The following is a 15,359-nucleotide window of genomic DNA, read 5'->3' as shown; positions in this document are numbered from 1 at the left end:
TATGTAACCATCTCCACTCTGCCAATATCTTAGATCTTTCTCAGAATGGTTTTCGACCTGGCCATAGCACTGAGACCGCGCTTCTTTCTATGGTTGAGTACCTACGAACTTTGGTGGACTCTGGTCAAACGGCGGCTTTGGTGCTTCTAGATCTCAGTGCCGCGTTCGACACCGTCTCACACGCAATTTTACTACAGCGTTTGGGTGAGGCTGGTGTCGATCACGTGGCACTCGAATGGTTTCGATCGTTCCTATCTGGCCGTTCATTTAGGGTTGTCACCCCTCCCTTTCAGTCCAAACCCTATTCTATCACACAGGGTGTTCCACAGGGGTCGGCTCTCAGCCCCACACTTTTCAATATCTATGTGCAGCCGCTGGCTGCTGTCGCCAAGTGTTGTAATCTGACTATGTTGTCTTATGCTGACGACACGCAACTGGCGGTTGCAATAAGTGGGGCGTCTGACCTAGAGGCCACCAAGTTTCGTGGGGGAATCAGGTCAGTGGCCTGTTGGATGACAGATAATTGCTTGCAACTGAATGCAAAAAAAAACGAGGTGCTTATTGTTGGCAAGCAGAGCCATTTGTGGGGTGATCATTGGTGGCCACCTGAGCTTGGCCCTACCCCTCTTCCTGCCACCGAGGTGAAAAACCTAGGGATTTGGCTAGACTCCAAACTTAGCTTTGTCTCTCATACTAAGAAAATCGCTGCCATGTGCTTTGGGATTCTTCGTAGGCTTAGACCTATTTTCAAATTCTTTGATGCCCCAACCAGACAGCTTATTGTACAAGCTACTATCTTTTCTCGGTTGGATTATGCGAGTTCCCTTTTGCTCTGAGCTAATCAGGCCGAACTTTCTAGACTCCAACGCGTTCAAAACGCTGCCGCCAGGGCTCTGGTGGGCCTGCCGAGATTTTGCTCGGCCAAAAAAACCATCTACGGACTTCACTGGCTCCCTGTTTCTCAGAGGATTAAGTTTAAGTCTCTCTGCCTTTAGTTTAAAATCCTCAAGCACTCTTCCCCTCAGATTCTGGAACATCTTATTTCGCCACATGTACCATCGCGGTCCTTAAGATCTTCAGGGCTTCATCTGGCTACAGTTCCTCGCTTTAAGAGGGTTAGGGTCGGTGGCCGCTCTTTCAGTGAGCTTGCTGCCAAGCTCTGGAATTCACTCCCTGCCCATATTCGCGCTATTGATGAACTTTTGATTTTTAGGAAGGCCGTTAAAACCTTCCTTTTTCCCCTGGATGCCTAGCACTGTCATGGCTTGTCCATTGGTTTGCTTGTGTGCCGGTTTCCTGTTCAAGGAGCGCCGGGACGCCCCTTTGCTGGGGCAGCTGTGCGCTATATAAATCCGGCTAACATAACATAACATAACAAAAGAGGGTCGATGAGGGATGCATAGAGACTGACTTAGAAGGCAGAGAGAAGGGGCAACAAATATGTACTTTTTCACTTAACCATGAACAAGCATTGGCAAATTCAACAAATTTGACACTTAGAAAGGTTTTCATGAGTAGCTCAGTATCTATAGGTTATGTTAGGTATCTTAGGTCAGTTATGTTAGGCGACCAACTCCAGCAATGAGCCATTCACAGGGACAAATGATGGCCTCAGAAATAGTTATCTTGGAGGAAAAAGTAGCCTTCAGTGAGTTCCTGGAACTTTATCTCCTTGTCATAGACTTCTATAAAAGTGGTCCTAATGCAAGGGATACAAGACACTGAAGATGCTGTGGATGCTATGCGTTTAACAGAGGTCTTCCTGAGGCTACTTCTCAGTCCACAGGGTTGTTGAGGCGATCCTGGCCAGAAGGGTCAAAATCGCTCAAGCCCTCTCGGTCCTGGCAGAAGTTCAGTCACCACTGGACAACCAGTTGCAAGGTATTGTGGTCACAGGGGAATCTTCCCTTGAACTGTAACTTGCCTTCTGGATGACCAATCTGTACTCTGATGCCTCTCCTGGATTATGCAGACCCGGGTGCAACTTTGAGCATTGGCTCCTGGTTCCTGGTGCTGCATGGTGGTGAGCAGTCCCAGCAGGCTTTGTCAACAGTTGTGATCCTGTGATTCAAACAGGAGGCTAGCCAATTGACCCTTGGAGTCTCTTGCTTCGGCTGGACTTGGAAACAATTTCTTCCCAAGCAGGACGCAGCAGGCACAGTCCCTTTTCCTTTGCTAGTCACCATATGTAGCAGGTGAAGTGCAGGCCGGTGCTGCCTCTCTTTCCCAGGTTCTTGGTGAAGCAGGGTAGTCCTTTTTCAGTGCTCTTCTCCAGTCTGCCAAGATCTGAGTTCTGGTTGCCCAGTGTACCCTTTTTATACTCAAAAGATGGCCTCATGCTAGGATTCAGTTGGTAGCCAATTGGGGTACTAGGGTCCCTCCCTCCTGATGATCCCTTCCTGCTAAGTTTGGGATCTGGCTATCCCAGAATGCACCATTATTCCCACTTCCAACATGGCAGAACCCCTCTCCTGGTTTACAGAGCTTCCCAACCTAAAGGTGTGGCTACCAAGGGGGCTACATGCCCCAGAAAACACGGTTTGGCAACTGGTTTCACTTCTCCTTCCTTAGTGGCAGCCTGTCTACCTAAACAATAGAGCAGCCTCTCTCCCAAGTGTTCACCATTTGCCTTTCAAATGGGGTTTCTCCTTTGAAGCTCACTTTGTGGGCCAATATTTGTGTGGCTTCTTGCCAGGAGGAGATAAAACCTCTCTTTTGATCAGTGTGTGGTGGGATACACTGTTGAAGGCTGCCGAGAGGTCAAGGAGGATCAAAGCTGCTGTTTCTCCTCAGTTAAGGAGGGTTAGGATGTTATCAGTGGCTGCGATCAGGGCAGTTTTGGTGTTTTGATTGCTGCGAAAGCCAGATTGGGATGCATTGAGTAGCTAGTTCTGCTCCAGGTGTGTCATGAGTAGATTGTTGATGATCTTTTCCAGTACCTTTGCTGGGTATGAGAGCAGGGAGATTGGCTGGTAATTTTTGAGTTTGCTGGGGTCGGCGGAGTACTGGTCTGACTTTATTGTGTTTCCAGGCATTGGGAAATTTTGCGGTGGTGATAGAGGTGTTGAGTGGGGAGGTGAGTTCCTGGCTGTTCCTTTGGTTTCCGAGGTTGAAGATGTGGGGCGGGCATGAGTCTGTGGGAGCTCCCAAATGGATGGATTTCATGGTGGAGGTGGTATCCTGCGTAGAGAGGATGTTCCAGGTGGCCAGTGTGTGGTTCGTTTTGGTGACGGTGGTGGTATATCTGTCCAGGAAGTCCGTAGGTTGGGGTTGGGGTCAAACTTTCTATATTTGGTTGGGATCTTGTCATGGAAGAAGTTGGCGAGGTTGTTGCATAGCTCCTGTGAGGGTGTGATGTTGTTTTTGATGGCAGCCAGGTTGGAGGATTCCTTAACGATGTTGAAAAGCTCCTTGGTGTTGTCAGCACTGTTTCGATGCGTGGGGCAATAGCTGTCTTCTTTGTTGCCCTCAGCAGGCAGTGGTAGAGGTTGAGGGAAGTCTTGAAGGCTGCCCTGTCAGAGGTGTCCTTGCTGGTGCACCATTTCCCTCCAACTGCTTTCTGTCTTGTTTCGCTGTTCTGAGTTCTTGGTTGTACCAGTTGGCCCTTTGAGAGGATTTTCCCTGGATGTTGCTCTTGATTAGGATGATGCTTTCTACTCAATAGGTGATCCAGTTGTTGAAGATTTTAAGTCCCTGTTCGAGGTTGGTGTCGGTAGCAGGGTTGGAGGTGTTGAGGGGCTTCACCCGGCTGGTCTCACAGATTTTGTTTTACCTCTGGTGGGGGGGAGTTGGTCATCTTGTGGGTGGCAGTGCGGAGGCTGGAGATGCTGTAGTGGATGATGGAGTGATCCATGGCTGTATTTGAAGTGGGTGCATAAGATGAAAATTGGGTCCAGTGTGTGTAGGGTCATGGACGATCTGGGTCAATCCGAGGCTGCTCATACTGTCAAGGAGGTGTGCAGTGTTTTTGTCATTGGGGCCGCTGATGGGGAAATTTAGGTCGCTGAGGAAGATATAGTCCTTGGAGTCTAAGGCTCGGTGCAATGAAGTCTGCGATGGTGTTGCAGAAGCTTGAGCCTGGGCCTGAGGGTCTGTATGTGAGGGTGCCTCTGATGGTTGTCTTGTCGTCCATGTGAAGTTTCAATTTTAGATGTTTCATGGGGTGTGGTGGTGCTATCAGTGGTGGTGGTACACTGTATGGTATCTTTGTGGATGATGGCTGTTCCTCCTCCCAGCTTGTTGGTGCGGTCCTGCCGAGTGACTTTATACCAGTCTGGGATCGCTGTGGCAATGTCTGGGGCGGATGTGGGGTTGAGCCAGGTCTCAATAAGGAAGACTATGTTGAGGGTGAGGGTGGCAATGAGGTCCCATAGTTCATTGGAATGCTTGCATAGTGAGCATGTGTTGAGAAGTGCGCATGCAAGTTGGTGTTTTTGTTCAGGTGGTGTCTGTGGTGTGTTCGTGGTGGGGCTGGTCAGTGGGCTGGTGTGTGTGCAGTGGCAAGTTAAGTGGCAGGTGATGTGGTAGTGGGTGCAAGTGAAGGGCCCTACTGTGGAGCATGTGTCAGCACAGTTGTAGTGTTTGTTGCTGTGTCCAGGATCGAGGGTGTAGAGCTCGCTGAGGGTATATCTTCGGGGGTGGGAGAGCCAGGGTTGCGTCGCTGGGCATAATCCAGTTGAGGACGGGCACAGACAGGCTTGTCTTTGCGCACCGGAGAATCTGCATTAAGTAGGTCCTGGGGTGGGCTGGGCTTCTGTTGGTGTAAAGAAGGGTGAGTGTGAAAACCCGGTCGGGAAAACCCCAACAGAATTTATACCTTAGAATTAACTGTACGAGATTTTACGAGTGTGCGACATATGCGCGCAGGATGCACGAACCTTGCCGGCACATATTAGTAGGATCGCGCAGGGGTGTAATTTTAAAAGTGTGAAATATCACTGTAGAAACTTTAAATATCAGTTTTGCTTAAACACTTTCACTAATATAATTTTCAAAATGTTTTATAAACACCAATTTATACTTTACAATTATGTATATGAAATTCTACAGGTGCTCAACGTGTATGCGACGGGTGGGCGCACCTTACGCAACTCCATGTGACCATGTGACCTGGAAGAAAGCTTTTGATTGGTTTAAAACGTTTTCATTCTGTTAGAGGGAGGATCTAACACCGGTTTTATTTCTCTTATTTTCGGTTTCTCTTCCTGGCAACACCTGTTTATTGTAGGCTGTTGGAATTGCTTTTTTTTGGGGGGGTGCTTTGCCTTTTTTTCATCAATATGGCATCCAGTCATCCTCAGGAAGATCTCTTAGAAGAGCTTGATGAAGTAGAGGAGCCTGTAAAAAAAAAAGAAAGGAAAGTGTAGTTTGGGCTTTTTTTTACAGTGCCAGAGGGCGAAAAAAAGGTGAACGCCAGAAAAGTTACTTGCACTTTGTGCAAAAGAGTAATTTCTCGAGGGTCGGATAAAACGTACTTGTGTGGAACATCATCGATGAAGAATCACCTAGAGACAATTCATCCTGTTCATTTGGCAAAGGAACTCATGGTGCGGGAGAAAAATGAACAAGCCACCCAGGTTGACGCTAATGCACCATCAACATCAAGTGCAGGAGTTCCACCTCCACCTCGGCAACATATTTTTCCAGAGCTAGTGGATGCTCCCATTAATAGCAAGAAATGTGACACAAAACTGTGTGTTGGGGAGCAATTCATTGATGCTATTCTCAATGCAATAAAAACACACAAGTGTTAAAAAAAATGTATATGCTTACAAATCTTTCTTTTCCTCTTTTTACAAATAGTCATATTGGACTGTTGAATTTTGTTTTGTTTGAAAAAAAAGTCAAAAACACACAAAAAAGTTTGAAAATACAAAATTATTCCAAAATTGTTTAAAAAAACACGGTTCTTACGGAACCACATAAACTGGTTTAAAATCGAAAAATTGCCTGAGTGATTGCATGAGTGCAGGGATAGTGCCTGAGTGATTGCACGAGTACTTGGATAGTGCCTAGGTGATTGCATGACTGCATGGGTACTGCCTGAGTGCATGGATGACTTCATGAGTACTGTTTGAGGTAATGGATGAGTGCAACAGGAGTGCCTGAATGATTAGAGGAGTGTATGAGTAGTGCCTCGCTGATTGCAGGAGTGCACAGATAGTGCTTGGGTGATTGCAGGAGTGGATGGGTCGTGCCTGAGTGACTGAATGAGTGCATGGGTAGAGCCTGGGTGACTTGAGGAGTGCATGAGTGCATAAGTAGTGTTTGAGGGAATGGATGAGTGCAATAGTAGTGCCTGAGTGATTGGATGAGTGCATGGATAGATCCTGAGTGCATGGATGACTGCATGGGTAGTGACTGGGTGCATGGAGCAGTCCATGGGTAGAGCCTGAGTGCATGGATGAGTGCATGAGTAGTATTTGAGGGAATGGATGAGTGCAACAGAAGTACCTGGGGGATAGCATGAGTGAAAGAGTAGTGCCTGGATGATTGGGAAAGTGCTTGGGTAGTGCCTGAGTGCATGGATGAGTACATGTGTAATTGAAGGAGTGCATGGGTAGTGCCTGAGTGATTGCATGAGTGCAAGGGTTGTGCCCGAGTGCATGGATGAGTGTTGGGTAGTATTTGAGGGAATGGATGAGTGCAATACAAGTGCCTAAGTGATTGAAGGAGTGCATGAGTAGTTCTTGGCTGATTGCATGAGTAGTGCCTGGGTGATTCGAGGAGTATATAGGTGGTATCTGAGTAATTGCATGAGTGCAAGGGTAGTGACTGGGTGATTAGAGGAGTGCATAGGTAGTGCCTGAGTGATTGCATGAGTGCAGGGGTAGTGCCTGAGTACATGGATGAGTACATGCATAGTGTTTGAGGGAACTAATGAGTGCAATACAAGTGCCTTAGTGATTGAAGGAGTGCATGAGTAGTGCCTGGCTGATTGCATGAGTGCATGGGTAGTGCCTGGGTGATTCGTGGAGTGTATAGGTAATGCCTGAGTGATTGCATGAGTGCAGGTGTAGTGCCTGAGTACATGGATGAGTGCATGCATAGTGTTTGAGGGAATTAATGAGTGCAATACAAGTGCTTGAATAATTGGAGGAGTGCATGAGTAGTGTTTGGATGATTGTATATTTTTTTTATTGGCATTTCTTAAACAAAATAAACAATCAACATCAATAGATTGGTCAGTTCTTTCCCCCAACACAATATGGTAACATTTTACAATGCATAGAACTATTTACAGTATCAGATTTCTCCAGTACCTGGTCTCGATTACGATATACAACATGGTTTACAGTATACACCCACTTGGCTACCAAATTAATAACTTATTTATCCCTTAACCCTCTCTTGTAGTTATTCTTGACTACAGTGGAATCCCCCGTGTTCTTGGGCTGCCTTTGCTATTATTCAGCCTGCAGCCCAGGGGAATCTTACTCCTCCACCTGACGAGCCCGGGCCCACTCCAGGAAGGGGCTCCATATGTCTTTAGATCTAGATGCCGAAGGCATCCGTTCCCAGAAGGTAGATAATTGAGTGTGGCTAAATGTAACATCACATATCCAAGCTTTCGCAGAGGGTACACGCCCCTACCCCAATGCATAGCCACCCTACGCTTGGCCAACAAAAGTAGTAATGCATGCAGTTTACGGGTCCCAGTCGGTGTTCCCATTACAGACCCCAGCAGGGGATCTGGGTCGGCATTTGGGCCTAGTATTTTGTGTATTGTGCGAAAGATTATAGACCAGAATGTGTGTAGCTGGGGACAATCCCAAGAAATATTCAAGAAGGTGGCTGGAGAATGCCTGCATCTCCAACATGTATCATCCTCCCTAAGCCCCATATGGTGAAGCTGGACTGGAGTCCTGTAGAATGTATGAAGGAATTTAAAATGAATAAAGCGGAGCTTATAGTTGGGGAATAAGACAGTTAGCTGATTGCAACAAAATGCCCACTGCTCTTCTGTGATTGGGGCAGGGAATTCTGCATTCCACTCCCGGAAGGCCCTGGGCTCCAGCACGGGGGCAGAGGTCTGCATTGTGTTATATAGCCGTGGAATGAGCAGGTGCGGTGAGTCTGTTTTGAGCACATTCTCGAGTGCTAGTAGTGTGGGGGGTGGATTTGGGAAGGTGTCATGCAGTGATCTGCACGTGGCTCTGAGTTTATGGTGGAAGAATATGTCAGAAAAAGGGGCCGGTCTATCCACTAGGGGCTCTGGTGGCTCTCTAAACACCTCATTCGGGTATAAGTCAGCAAATGTACCGAGGCCCATTTTTAGTGCCGACACCCTACTCGAACTCTCGCCCATTGTGGGAAGCATAGGATTATGTGCCAATGGGATAGAAGGAGCATATAAAATGTTTAAGTGCGCTCTTTCCCGTAGCTTGTCCACGCCCAGCGTAGCGTTTCCACCCTGACAATGTCATCATGAGGGCATTTATATGGTTGATATAAGGCCACCTGAAGAGGGATCGGAGCAGCCACATCCATCTCCACAGCCGTATGGGGCTGGAAAGGGGTCGGGTGCACTAAAAAATGCAAGTACTGCGCCTGCGCGATATAGGCGTATAGTGGGAAATCTGGGGCGCCCATGCCACCCTGAGATAGAGGCAGAGTTAACAATTCCCATGAAACCCACGCTTGACCACCCGCCCATACCATAGAAATCAACAAAGTGCGCACGGAAGCGAAAAAGGCCTGCGTGAGAGGGATGGGTTATATTCACATAAAGATATAGCAGTTTTGGCAGAACCACCATCTTGGCAATCGCAATTCTCCCTGCCAGCGACAATGGAAGCTTTGCCCACGCTGTTACTTTGTCCTCTAACCACGACAGCGTACGTCCGTAGTTTAGGTTCCAAATTTCTTGAGTTTTTCGACTGAGCCATATACCGAGGTATTTCACTGGCCCAGACGCCCACTGCAAGGGGTAGTCGAGAGGAAATGGCGTTGTAGCATCTGTTAAGGGAGATATTGTGGATTTCTACCAATTAATAGAAATACCCAAAAGCCTGCCGAACTTAATCAATTCCTGGAGAATGGGCACCGTGTTTGTCTCCGGGTCGCAGAGATATAGGGTGATATCATCTGCATATAGTGAAATTAAGAGCCTCCTTAAACTGAAACCCAGGCCCCAAGCTGTGTGGTGCTGTCTAATACGGGCTGCCAATGGCTCCATTGCGATTGCGAATAGCAGGGGCGACAGCGGGCATCCCTGCCTGGTGCCTCACGAGATCTGGAACTGATCAGAAAACAGTCAATTCACCTTGACTCTGGTGGATGGCTCAGTGTAGAGCAGACGTATTAAGCTCAGAAATAGAGAAATTAAGCCCATTCGCTCCAAAATCGCAAAATGATACAACCATTCAAGCAAATGAAACGCTTTCTTAGCGCCTAAAAATATAGCAATGGTCATCGAGTCAGGATGGAGGTAATGTACAACAGAAAAGAAGATCCGAAGATTATGCGAGGTCAATCTCCCAGGGATGAACCCCGATTGGTCTGGGCGAGCAATTACCGGTAGGAGAGGTTGAAGTCGGTTGGCCACCAATTTTGCCAAGATTTTGACATCAACATTTATGAGCGACAGTGGGCGATAAGAGTCAAGTTCATTCTCAGGTTTCCCCGGCTTTAGCAGGGTAATTATAATTGCCTCACGCAACATAGGTGGTAAAATACCTTTCGTTTGGGACTCTTTGTAGAGCGCTACAACCTGTAGGGCTAATTCCTCCACGTACGTTTTATAAATAGTCGTAGTCAGCCCATCAGACCCCGGTGCCTTATCCAGAAGGAGGCTTCTGATCACTTGGAGTACAGCCTCTACTTCAAAGGGGACGTCCAGGTACTCCCTATGGCCCTGACCCAGCCACACCAACTCCAGGGAATCCAGGAAGGGCGTGAGAGCTTCTCGCATGGGGGCCTGTGTGGACGTATATAGTGATGTGTAAAACTGTGTAAACTAATTGAGTATTGCATGGGGATCCCTTGCCACCTGTGAGGGAGCTGTCCCTCTCTCAGTGACATACGCGGTCACGCAGCATCGCTGCAAGCGTCCTCCCGGGTCTATCCCCCCTCCCTGTATCCCCTGGCCTGCGCATATTTGCCTAAGAATCTAACTTTGCGTTGGGCTTCTTCAAATTCTAACAGGGACTCCTTCGATTAGCCACCAGAGTGTGATCATCAGTCGTATAAAATTGTATTTCTAACTCTTTAATTTTCTTCTCCAAGGAGTGTAATGTTCCCCTTATGGCTTTTAACACACCTGCCTGACGAGCTGTGCATTGACCTCTTATGACCACTTTGAACGCTTCCCAAAGGAATGACTGAGTGGATACTGACCCGGTATTGTTAGTGAAATAATCTGTAATATCCCCTCTTATCTACTCCTTAAATGCCTCATCTAGTAGTGTGTTCTGTGGTAGTCTCCAGCTAAACATACGTGTGTGAGAGTTTGGTAGCGTGAGGCGTAATAAGCTAGGTGCATGATCTGACAGGGATCGGGGAAGGTGTGCGATGTCTTTGGTCCAAGTCACTACATCTCTGGACACCAATCTAACCTAGACCATGCTTTGTGATGTTCTGATATACAGGTGCTCTCCCAAGTCTTCCGGTGTCTGTGGCACCATACGTCAATTAGATTACCATCAGACATAATGGCCTGGAGAGCTATCGTTGTGTTAGGGTGAAGGGAGCGGGACTGTCCTTTCCTGTCCATTGCATCGTCTAGTACTGCATTGAAGTCCCCCCCCCCCCCAATGATGGTATAGCATTAATTCGCCCTCACCCTGTTCCACACATTCTGAAAGAATCCAGGGGTATCTAATTTCGACCCATATACAGCCACGAAAACCACCTGGATCCCACCCAGGAGTCCCAGTAATAAAACGTATCTGCCCTCCGGGTCCGAATGGCATTCACTCTTCTTCCAGTCTAGCCCCCTGCGTAATACCACCGCAACTCCACGGGCATTGTTGGAGTATATAGAGGACTATGCATAGCACCAATTTCTGTGGTGCAGCCTAGTGGACGGGGATACATTCAGGTGTGTCTCCTGCAATTGGCATACGTCTATATGATGTCTCACCAGATAGGAACGTACCAGTCTAGTTTTCCTATGATCATTTAGACCACGGATGTTCCAGGTAAGGAAATTTAAAACTAGTCATCTTGACATGTGCGCAGGTTGCTGGAACACAATTACATAGCCCCAGAGCCGCCTAAGCCCTCCACAGACTGTCCCGTGTGGTGAACCAACATGCTCTAATGAAAGCCACTCAGGCAGAAGTTGTAGGTGTATCAGAACCAGGAACCATGAGTATAAATCTAGGTGTATCGTGCTTAGAAGCTTAAAGCTGACAAATCGCAAAACAACCCACCACCCCAACCCACTCCAACCCCCTCCAATCAGGTTGTGTGAAACCCTCCCCCCAAAACATTACCCCAAGAAGGCTTAGGCCCCAAAGAGGGCGGGTTAACAAATGGGACATCTCCCTGGGGGGAGCGGTGCGGCCAGCATTCACCCCCACTGAAAGTAGGGTGGCCGAGAGTAATAGGAAGGGTCATTACCTTAAAACAAAACACATTATACATCACCCCTGTTATCTCGCAATAAACATTAATGAAGGCATAGGGAGCAGCCACCGATAAACAAAGAGGACTAGGCTTGACAGGTCAAATACTCCACTGATACATCAATATACCTAAACAAATGTTAATCATTGTCACTTAGCCTGCCATCCGCCGCCTCTTCAGTGCTCGGGCTTTGCGCCTTTTTCTTCTTGCTTGGCAAATTTCAGAGCCGATTTGGCACCCATAAAAAATGGGCCTTGCCATCTTAAGACACCTTGAGCTTTGCGGGATATAGCAGCGAGTAAGGAATCTGGGCTTGAAAAAGGATCCGTTTTGCCTGCAGGAATTCCCGGCGTGCCACCTGCACTGCAGGTGAAAAATCAGGATGAAAGGAGAGCGAGTTCCCCTGGTGAGTGATGGAACCACGCTCCCTTGCCAGTCTAAGGATGAGGTTGCGGTCCTGATAATTCAGAATATGAGCCAGAATGGGCCAGGAAGTGGCGCCCACCGTGGGCCGAGGCCCCAAAGTCCTATGGGCTCTTTTGACCGCAAACACTGCAGACAAAGCTGGGTCAAACAGTTCGTGAAGTAGATTGGCCACGTAGGTTTACACTTTCGCAATAGCCGTTGTCTCAGGGTCCCCGTAATGCGCAGATTGTTCCAGCGGAAACTAGCCTCCAAATCTTCGTTTTTGGATCTCAGCAGGCCGAGGACTTTGTCCATGTTCAACAGCTGCTCCTTTGTCTCGACCTGAAACTCGTGGAAATCTGAGTTGCGGTTTTCCAATACGTCCAGCCTTGTCTCATGCGACTCGACCTGTTTCTTCACAGTATCTAACTGTGCCGTAAGGCCGTCCAGCCTTGAGTCAATGGTGAGGAGGCTAGAGTACATTTCCAACAACAGTGTGCGCCAATCATCGCTGTGATCCTCAATCTGTAACCCGGCTGGTTGATCTGAACTCCCTTCTGGGTCATAATCTGCTGTTCTGGTAGTCCGCCTGTTTTCGAAAGTTAACTTGGGTTGCTTCGCATCGTGCTTCCCCATGGCGCTGTAGTGGCACAGCACAGCCTACCCGCGGATTGCCCGAGGCAGCCAGCGCACTGCAGAGGAAATGTAGGTAGGTCCCCCACAAGATCGGTCCCTGCCTCAAGCCGCGCCTGTATACTTTAGCTGCATAGGGGTCACTGTAGTGATGCCCATGAGGTGGCCTCCGGTATAAATCTGTTCAGCTTGGGCAAACACCACCCCACAACGACACCACCCAGCGGCAGCATGGCCCAGGATCCACCGCCGTCAACCAGGGGGAACCCCATCCAGGGCGCATTCTTCAAGATCGGGTAGGAAATATGGCTAGGAATAATCAGCCTTTGTCACTATGTAACGTAGTGTATGCAGGCAGCCGCCTTCCGTAGCACGGACATGCGACCCGACACTCCAGTGCTTATTAGCCAGGCCCACTGGACGCACGCTGTTGTATAGTGGCTGTAATGTGCCGGTACGCCTACCCACAAGATGGCGTCCTCTTGGCAGGCAGCGCAGCAAAGGCCCGATAGAGTTTCTTATCATCTGGCAATACAAAGAAATCACAGCCACAATGATACTCAGCGCCCCAATGCCCCAGTGGGGAAATCACAGTCATGGGCCAGCGCGCAGCGCTGCAGGATGTCAGAGATGCGGCGGTACATGCAGGGGGCGTCAGGTCCAGGAGATCCACTCAGGCCCAAAGGGAGTTAGCCAGGAGGCAGGCCACTGCATCCAGGGCCCCGGGCCACAATACTCAGCAGGCTGGACTCCGACATGGGCCCGGCCGTCCCAGCACAAACCAATGGCAGTTCCGCCGTATAGTGCGCAGCGGCGTGATCCTCTCCCCTCCCCAGGGGTCGCCGCTTCGGGACCACGCACTCACCTAGACTGGCAGCACCGGACAGACACCCAACCACATAGGGTGCTGCGAGATGAGCAGGGCACCACCCGGCAGCCCCCGGCACCGACCTCAGGTAACTGGAGCAGGAGGGGGCCGAGACTAGGAGCGAGCCGCAGCGCGGCCGACACTTTCCTCACCAGCGGTCGCGAGCCTCTCCCCCGGGCCGCACCAGGCCCAGGCTGCAGATAGTAGCTGGCTGCTTGGACGAGTCTCTACAGCACCCCACAAGTCTGGTGAGACACAGGATCACTACTACTACTACGTGTACCTCCTGCAGTGATGCGACGTCCAGGCCGGTCAGGACCTGAATCTATGTGTGGGCCCTGGTGGCCCGCAGTTGGGGCCGGAGGCTGCAGACAGCGCAGGGCCACAGACACATGTCGTTGATGACCCCAAGGCCAACGCTTAAAGGGCCATCCAATATCTCAGAAGAAGGGGTCCCGGACCTGACAAGTACAGAGTTAGTGGCCCCGGATGCACAGCAGCCGGCACAGGCACCCAGCCACAGGACGGTGACTTGCGGTGTAGTCAGATGGGCCATGTGACCTGAGCGGGTCACCATCAATTGTAATTGTAATTGTAATTGTAAAATCACTTGTATAGCGCATGGCTACCCGTAGGCATCCCAGCGCTTTTTGGCAAAAAGTGAGCCCAGGGCTAGTTCGCGTTACATTGTTTTAACACACTAAATTCTGGGAAATAAAAAGGTTTTAAGTTTCTTCCTAAACTGAAGGAAGGTATGTTCCTGCCTCAAGTAACCCGGGAGGGCATTCCATTCTCTTGCTGCTTGCAAAGAGAAGAGTCGGCCGCCCGAGCGGGCACGTTTTATCCTAGGGATAATTGCCAGGTTATGTTCACTCGAGCGGAGATTGCGTTGGGGCCTATAAGAACTTATCATATTTTCCAATATGGAAGGGCCTTCTCCATGCAAGATCTTGTGTGTGATGCAGAGAGATTTAAATCGCACCCACTCCTTCACCGGAAGCCAATGGAGCGATCTTAAAGCTGGCTTCGTCGACGTGTAACGACTAGTTCCAGTCAAAATCCTGGCAGCATAGTTCTGAGCCACTTGCAAAGTTTTAAAAGTGGAAGTTGGGGCCCCAAGATATATAGCATTCCCGTAGTCAATTCGTGATAGAACCAGAGACTGAACTACGGTCTTCCTTGCTTTTTCTGGAAGTTGAGGCAGAATTTTGCGCAGGGATTTCAGTATCCCATGGCAAACTGCAGAAGTCTTTCTGGCTTGAGTTTCAAAGGATAAGACGTTGTCAAGCCAGAAGCCTAGGCTCTTTATTTCCGGCTTAGGCGATGGTATGGCACCCATACTGGTAGGCCAGGCTAGATGCTCGGGAATATCTTGTTTTCCTAAGAGCATCAGTTCAGTCTTTCCTCCGTTGAGTCTCAATTGAGACAAATTCATCCAGTTTACTACCCTCTCCAAACAATTAGCCAGGTTGTTCGGCGGGGAGTCTATTTGTTGCAGAGAAAACACCAACTGGGTGTCATCTGCATAGCTTATTAACTGGATGCCAAACGGAGCAACCAGTTCCGCCAACGGGGCCATGTAGACATTGAACAGTGTGGGGCTAAGGGACGATCCCTGTGGTATCCCACACTGTAACGCTAACAGGCGGGAGCAGCTATTGCCCTCAAACACCTGGAAGTATCTTTCCTCCAGAAATGTCCAAGGTGTATGTTGTGGAGGGTTTCGGAGGACCGTGGAAGGTGTCCTCTAGGGCATGACGCCGAAAGGTTTGATTTTATCCGGAAGCAGCAAATGGAGGAGTGAAATGCAACAGCCTCGTTGCCACCAACAATTCGGTATCAGCTACATGAGGATAAAAACTGCCCCCTAGTCCATAGACTC

This window comes from Triturus cristatus, chromosome 4_1, assembly GCF_964204655.1.
Source record: "Triturus cristatus chromosome 4_1, aTriCri1.1, whole genome shotgun sequence".
In the NCBI taxonomy this organism is placed as follows: domain Eukaryota; kingdom Metazoa; phylum Chordata; class Amphibia; order Caudata; family Salamandridae; genus Triturus; species Triturus cristatus.
This window is presented reverse-complemented; position numbering follows the sequence as displayed.